Genomic DNA, 7,906 nt, shown 5'->3' on the forward strand with positions numbered 1-7,906 from the left:
AAATTAAATCATTAACTAATGAGCCTACAATTTAATCTTAATTTTCACTGAAGTTTTTAACTACAGGAAACTGCCAGAAACACACAAAATTCATCCTTTCCCGTGGTTAAATGATTCAGAGCCTGGGTGACTCCCCCATGCCAACCCAAGGCCAGTAGTTTCATGACACGTTCTTTCTACCACATCCAAGGACATGAGAAATCTCTCCAGAAAGTGGGAAGGCACAGATGCTAACCACTTCACACAAGAAACTGGTTTCAGGCCAGCCACCAAAGGACTCTTCAAAGAAATACATCAAACCTGGGCAAGGAAGAGCCACCCAGTGCCAACTCCCAGCACTGAAGAGGTCCAGGGTCTGGAGCATTTTGAGATGCTGCTGATATTAATCCATCCAGCAGCAAGGCTCCTCACTTAAACCAGGCTGGTTTGCTCCTGGAATCCCATATAGAGCACAATGGTACAATAGACCTGCAGTATATAATTATCATGCTGTATCTGCTTTCATATCACAGGTATTTTTAGATGTGTCAGTTTGAAATCTAGGATTTAGTGCACAGATCCTAATGGATTGTTCTTTCCTTCCCCCTCTTTTAATGTCAACTCTCAATATGCATGAAGCAGACATAAAAGCACTTTTGTGCAGGTGCTGTGAATCTCTTAGCACAGATGACAAGGGGAGATGGTTTTCTAGATTCATTGAGCTTCAGAGGAGACAGAACTCGATGATCCAGCCTGAGCTGCACAGAGAGAGCTCAGGTTTCCCCCACAGCCCCTCCATGAGCCAAGCAGCTCTGCAGATCCCAGGAAAGGCACAATGGATCTCCCCCCTCCAGGGGTGGCTTGATCCTCCCGTGTGGGACCACACTCAGGGCCCAGAAAGGAGAAGAGGGGGAAGCCACTCCAATTCTGTGCAGTCCTTCAAGACCTCAATTCTGCCCAGTTCAAATCTGGCAGCATCACAAGGGGAGCCAGAGCAGCCAGGTCCAGGCTCCTCTGCGAGGGAACCTGAAATCCTCCACCTGCCTGAGGCTGGATTTGGTCTCAGAGGCTGAAGTGCTGATTTACTCTAGCCTACAGGCACTTCCTCCTGTCTGGAGGGCAAGATACTGGCTTGGACTTGACTCAGGGCCAGGTGGGTCCATACCTGCTCCCACCAAAGGCACGGAGGGTTCGCAGCATCCCCCCAGAAATGGGTGACCCAAAGGCCTCCTCAGCCCATGGGGAGCACTCAAAGGCTCTGTGGTGAGGGGGGACAGGGTGGGGACCAGCCCTCCCTGTAGCTGTGGGCTGTCATGGTGGGATGCATGGAGGAGAAGGAGCTGAGGTGGCGTTTGATCTAGAGACCCCCAGGGCAAAAAAGGAAAAAAAAGTGGAGCATGTTGCGCTCTAACTTATAATTTGCCAAAATAACATTGCTATAGCGGGATGCTGGATGTGCTCTACCCCACTAGGTACTGTCCTCTGAGGGGTTTTTTTGGCAGACACATGAGAAATCCCTTGTTTTGGCAACTGTAATAGTCCAGTTGTCTGAATTATGCCACTGGGTGCCTTTTACACTGCTGATCTCCTGCTGCATCTGCCCCTGGACACGGCTCCAGAGAGACCTACAGAGGTCTATAAGCACAGACATGTTCACTGAGCTCACAGAGGCATCCAAACCCCATGAAGATGTCGTGCAGCCAGGTTAACACACCTTTCCTCTGAGCAGCGCTCCCCTGTGCCCAGCACACACTGCACAACCACAACCCCAGAGCAGGTTCATCCCAGAGATCCAGAGAGGCTTGGCATGGCTCAGTCCCAGGGCCAGGTACGCCAAAACCAGACCAATTCACCCATACCCAACATTGCCACCTGGTAGGCTCCTTATTTTGCTGCCGGTTTACTGTTTCTCAGCAGAAACTTCAGGTAGAGAATCACAGAGGCTTTTTGCAATCTATTTTTTTTTAACTAACTCAATAACAGCACAGCATCAGAGTAAATAAAGGGGCAGCTCTGACTGCCATTGTAGTACCCGGCAAACTGGCAATTTTTGATTGTGTGAATGATGCTCTGGGAGTGTAGGAGAGGCATAACTGAGACAAAAAGAAAATCCTTCTGCTTATTTAAGCTGTCACTGCCGTAGAACAGAAGCCCTTGTGGAAACCAGCAATTAATGGGAGCAGATTTTCAAAGTCCCCCTATTCAGGCATTTCAGCCCAAGGTAAACAACTCAGTTCTGGTAGTTAACCCCACCCTGCTTGAGGGTGAAGTGAAGCATTTTGTTCCAGTATGTGGTATTTACTTAACAGCTGTTATCAAGTTATTAGGAGATCCCCCTTCCACCGCCCACAGCTGCGTGCTGGATGTGTCCCCACGGGTCCCACAGCAGAACCAGCAACCCGCCCTGCAGAGAGGAGTCACTGAGCAAACAAGTAAAGAACAAGGCAGCCAAAGGTAAGGGGGAGGTGGGGGAGGGCAAAAATGGCTGTTTTCATGAAGGCAACAAATGGTGAGAAAATCAATTCACAGAATTGTAGAATCACAGTGTGGTTTGGGTTGGGAGGGAGCTTAAATACCATGGGCAGGGACACCTTCCACTCTCCCAGGTGCTCCAAGCCCCATCCAACCTGGCCTTGGACACTTCCAGGGATGGAGCAGCCACACCTGCTCTGGGCACCCCGTGCCAGGGCCTGCCCACCCTCACAAGGGAAGTAAAATCCATCTGGAGCAGGTTTTGTGTGCTGCACCCATGGACTGCACTGAAGTGGATTTGACACTTCCCAGCTTTGACCTGAGGAGGAGCACTTGGGCGGCACTGTGCTCAGCACACCAGGAAAAAGCTTATCTGGAGGGTGCTGGAGCTTAGGCAGGTGCAGACAGTCCCATGAGGTCCTCCTGTGGTGTCCTCCATGGTGGCAGGCAGGGACATCTCTGGGACAGCACATTGCCCAGGGCAGTGGGTTTGGCTGGACCACATAGTTCAGCTGCTGTAGGGAAAGGAAGGCAGGTCCCAAACCGACCCCTCTTCCCCTGGGGTCTGGCCCCAGCCCTGCCCCTCACCCCTTACAGCCCCCCAGGCTCCTGCTGGGGCTCCCAGGAGCAGAGATGTACCACCAGATGTACCACGTCGTGCGTGATGCCAAGTGCATTCTTTTGGGGAGATAACAATACCAATTGGTCTATTTTTAATTCAGTTCCTTGACAGAACATTTAGCCCTTCCTCTTAGAGAAGAATTTTGTAATGGGTTCCTATCATGTCAATTTGGAAAGTGTTCCAGCCTCCCACTACTGAGAAGTGTAAAACTATTGGCAACATATGGCATCCCCGTGGAGCTATTTAATTGTACAAAGGGCTGCCAAAAGATAAAAAGGGACTCAGGGAAAAAAAACAAACAACAACCAACACAACTACTACAGCTCTGTTCTTCCCCTTTCAGCATCTAACAGCAAAACAGCTTGTTACATTTCCTAAATCCTCTCTCAAACAAAGCTGGGCTGCTGCTTCCGTGCTTAATAAGCTGGGGACTCGCATGGTGTAACCATGGATTTGACTCAAACCCAAGTTTCCAGTGGCTGAATTTTGATACCAGTTGGTGGTGGTGGCTGCCCAGAGTGGGACCTGTGTTCTTCCTACCCCGTAGCCCCAGTGCTTGTTGTAGGGCTCGGCTTTGGGGATGGGGAGTTTGTGGGGTAGGAAGAGCCATGGGCAAGGCAGGAGTGGATGTGGAGCCTGGAGGGGACAAGGGGAGGCCTCGGGCAGCTGAGGGTGCCCCTAATGTGTCTGCATCTCAAACTAGATCCCAAGGGCAGACTCCAAGCGCTGTTTCTCAGGGCCTGTGGATATGTTGTTGTTGAACTCGCTGTCATACAAACAGGAGAACACATCTCAAGGGTCCCAAGGAGCAACATCAATTATATGGTAATTTTTAGGAGAGTTTGAAAGGTTTTCTTCAGAGCAACTGGCAAAAATCAGCTTCTGAGCATCTGGCCTTCAGGCACTGCCTCACTGGGTGTGAGCATGGTCTTGTTTCACCCCTGCACTCCATGCTGGGCAAAAATGATTCTGGTTTGAGGATCTCTGCCCAAGAAAGCCATCAACACCATCCCTGGGCACGTGGCACCTTCACCTGCACCAGTACATCCCTGCTCCATACCCAGGTACGTGCACAACACCCTTCCAAGGTGAAGACAAAGTAGAACATGCAACACAACTCTCTTTATTTGCTTTTTCAGCTCACTCCCCAGAAGAAACCTCCACATCCTGGGGACACTCTGGAGATTGGTAGGGTCCTCACTGATTCCTGGCCTGCGGAAATGCCTCTCCTGCCCCATGGAAACTTCATGAACAGAGAGAGCAAACCGCCCTTGTGAAGGATGTGAGGGGACTCGAAGCCAAAACATACCCACAATGAAACAGGGAGCAAGAGAACTTGTTGTGTCAGAGACTGGAAGGCTGCAAAAAAATTGTGGCACTGTTGAAATGCCAGTAAAGGGAAGGAAAGGCATGAAAACTCCAAGGAATGTACATTATTCATCTTGAATGGTACAAACCCCACACAGCCGTAGCATGTTTGTGGGTAGAAAGACCAGAGCTCCCTCAGGGTTTTTTAAGGGGACACAAGAGGGAGTTAACTGAAAGAATAAGGAGGGAAAAAAAAGCAAAACAACACACAAGGCAGGGAAGGTGTCAGCCAAGATCTCTTTAGATTCCTGAGAGAGAAGAGGTGGAACAGAAACCAAAAATACCCAGTCTGTCACTAAAACCGCCCGTGTGCTGAAAACCTGGAGAGGCACAGACTGCACAGCTCTGCAAGGAGCTCCAGGTTTCACCCTCACTGCACAGGAAAAGCAATGGCAGGAAGGCTGGATCACCTGGATCCTCCTCTTGGATGGGATAAAAAAGGCATTTAAATGGGTTTTCAGAAAATCTTCTGAGCCCATTTCTCAAAATCAATTTTGACCAATAATTTTCTCGTCTTGCAGGTGTTAGACTGAGGTTGTGACGAGTCCTCATCTCCATCCCTGCCAAGAGCATCTTGCTGCTGCCCTGAGGGTCTCTCAGACCACCCTCTCCAGCAGCACTAGGGACAGTGCAGCTGTGACCATTCTTGTCCTCCCCTCCACTGGTGGCCCTCACTGGAGTGACTGGAAAACCCCACAGGGAACCCACATCTCATCCCCATGGAGTATCTAAGCAGATCTTTTGCCTGCTTTCTGCTTTCCAGCCAGAATTTCCTGACAATAAAGTCAGGAATAGCCTGACAGAGATATAAATATCTTGACTGAGATGTAAGATGGCTAAATCCCAGAGTCTTTCCTATCCTGATCCTAAGTCACCGAGGTGATTTGGAAAAGTTCTCCTTTGATACCAGCACAGACGTGAGGTTTGGCCTCTGTGGGAGGAAGAAGCCTGAATGCATTACTCCACTAAGGGCCATTCAGCTCCCTGCTGGATGCATTATTTATAGCAGGACTTGCAGTAAATTAGTGTGTGATGAGCTCTCAGATTGAGATTTGCGTTGGCCCAGTCCCACTAATGCAGCCTACGGAAAATCCCTCACAAAGTGGTGTCATGGGCTCCACCAACAGCACTCACAAAAACTTCCCTGTGTTCCTAAGATCATTCTCAGGCAGTTTTTGCATGAATTGGAGCAAAAGGTGTCATTGTCAAGGCCAATCTAGTCTTTATTAGTGCACGCTGGCTTTCATTAGAAAAAGCTTTTATTGCCTGGCAAATAATCACATCTGGGAGGTCTGATAGGGAAAAATCACTGCCTAAAATCACGTTAATCAGAGGAATAACAAATGAATGGACTCACTTTCTTTTCCTAAGTTGGGCTGGACCTCATTAGTAAAGGAATTATTTCACTGTGAAGAAAGTTAACGGCTCAAACAAAAACTAGGACTCTTTTCTTGACCAAATGCACTTAAAGAACTCATCTCTGTCCTCATTCCCTTTTGCAGTAGAGCTGACTCGTCATTCCAAAGACAGATTTATGAGGTTGTCCTAACAGCTTTGTGTCATGGAACACAGCATTCGGGGACTCTACAAATGGGATCTGCAGGATGTATCTGGCAGGACCCAGCAGCAGGGGACCCTCAGGACCATCAGGAGAGCTGGGGTTGGACTGGGCCCCCCCAGAGTGGTTCCTCAGTGAGGTTCCCCCATATGGAAATCAAGACCTGGGAAATCTCTGGGTGCCTGAGATGGCGAGTGCATGTGTTTCTCAATTTATATGATCCTCCCCTGCCTTTCAGCAATCCCTTTCTGCTGCTCCCACGGCCTTCCCTTCTCCCTGAGGTGCCTTCTCCCATCCACCCCAGTCTCACACCCATGGGAATTCATTCTTCCCTTGGTTTCATCCAGCAACTCTGCTCTCCTGGCTCTGTGTGACACGAGGAGACTCCCGTCCCTCCTGGAACATCTAAAAAGTGTTGGGGACAGCAGAATCTTGAGCTTCCTGAGGGAACACAGGATTGGGTTGGACATGAGGTGCTGGATTAGCTCAAGGAAAAGCCAGAGCTGGGTCCAGGTTTGTGTGGCCCTAAACTCAGGGACATCATGCTTTCTTCTTTTTAATAAGGATGGTTTCAACAATGGTTTCATCTCGGTATGAGTTGGGAAAGTCTTTTAACATCTCAGCACTTTTCACTGGGGTGGAAAATGCTTCCTACTGGGCTCTAAAAATGAGTGGAGCTTGCTGTGCCTCCCTAGTCGTAGTGTTTCAGTGAAATGATGAATCTCGTTCAAACCAAACCAAACCAGGCAACCAACCAAAATCAAAAGAAAACCCAAACAGATGAGAAATAAACAAAAGAGAGGATGAATATGGCTGGTGTAGGATGCCCCCTTTTTGCTGCAGAATATCTTGCTGTGGAGCAAGACTCTCCAGGCTCTCTTCTCAAACACTGGCCGACCCTAAAAATGCTTTTTCTTTGTTCGGTTGGGCCATTTAAAACCCACCCAGAGACCTGCACTTTCAGGCACCTGAGGAACCTTCAAGTAGAAGAAATGCAGAGGAGAAACCTCAGCTTTTGGCAGAGGGGTCTTTTTTTAGTCAGATCTAAATTGCAATATCAGTAACCTGAGCTCTTTTAAATAATACTCCAACCACAGGAACCACATGTGCAGGAGAAAAGGTTGCTAATTTCTCAGAAAAGTTTCTTGTTTCGGTTTTTTATTTTGTTGTTGCCATAAGATTTTGCTGTTGGGTGAGTAGGGGAACAAGGTTGCTCTTATTGTTACAAAATAAGAACAGAAGAAGGCAATCTGACTTCTTTTTCTTCAGCTATCCAGTGATATCAAAAACAGTGTTTAGAGTATTCCCAGAAGGAGAGGGGCTGTGGTCACCTGCAGACCCTGGGAACAGAGGTTGTTCTATCGAATTTATGGCAGAAATTCCTAATGCTGGAGAAGAGAAGACATCTTAGACCTTCCAGAGCCTAAAGGGGCTCTAAGAGAGCTGGAGAGGGACTTTGGACAAGGGTCTGGAGGGACAGGACAAGGAAGAATGGCTTCCCAGTGCCAGAGGGCAGGGTGAGGAGGGACATTGGGAAGAAATTGTTCCCTGGGAGGGTGGGGAGGCCCTGGCACAGGGTGCCCAGAGAAGCTGTGGCTGCCCCTGGATCCCTGGCAGTGTCCAAGGCCAGGCTGGACGGGGCTTGGAGCAGCCTGGGACGGTGGAAGTTGTCCCTGCCCATGGCAGGGGGTGGAATAAGACCTTGAAAGGGACAGGAGATGAATCAACAAACTCCCTCAGAGTGCAGAAACTGCAAGACTAGAATGAGACTTGCCAAAACTCGAGCTGAGTTACAACTTGCAAGTATATTTTAAATAAAAAATCTTAGGTCACACAGACAAAAAAGAAAGCAAGTTGGATGAAATAAAAAACAAATGCAGTTGGAGAAAAAAATTACTTCAGTTTTC

The 7,906-nt window shown here is 48.7% G+C and overlaps 1 long non-coding RNA gene across 1 annotated transcript; it reads left to right on the forward strand.

Annotated features, from left to right (window-relative positions):
- Nucleotides 1–2,367: 2,367 nt before the first annotated feature.
- Nucleotides 2,368–4,479, forward strand: LOC125334716. Its single transcript, XR_007207208.1, has 3 exons — nucleotides 2,368–2,433; nucleotides 3,910–4,137; nucleotides 4,213–4,479. It is a non-coding gene; the product is annotated as an uncharacterized LOC125334716 (long non-coding RNA).
- Nucleotides 4,480–7,906: the final 3,427 nt, after the last annotated feature.

The sequence above is a fragment of the Corvus hawaiiensis genome, chromosome 17, assembly GCF_020740725.1.
Source record: "Corvus hawaiiensis isolate bCorHaw1 chromosome 17, bCorHaw1.pri.cur, whole genome shotgun sequence".
NCBI lineage: Eukaryota > Metazoa > Chordata > Aves > Passeriformes > Corvidae > Corvus > Corvus hawaiiensis.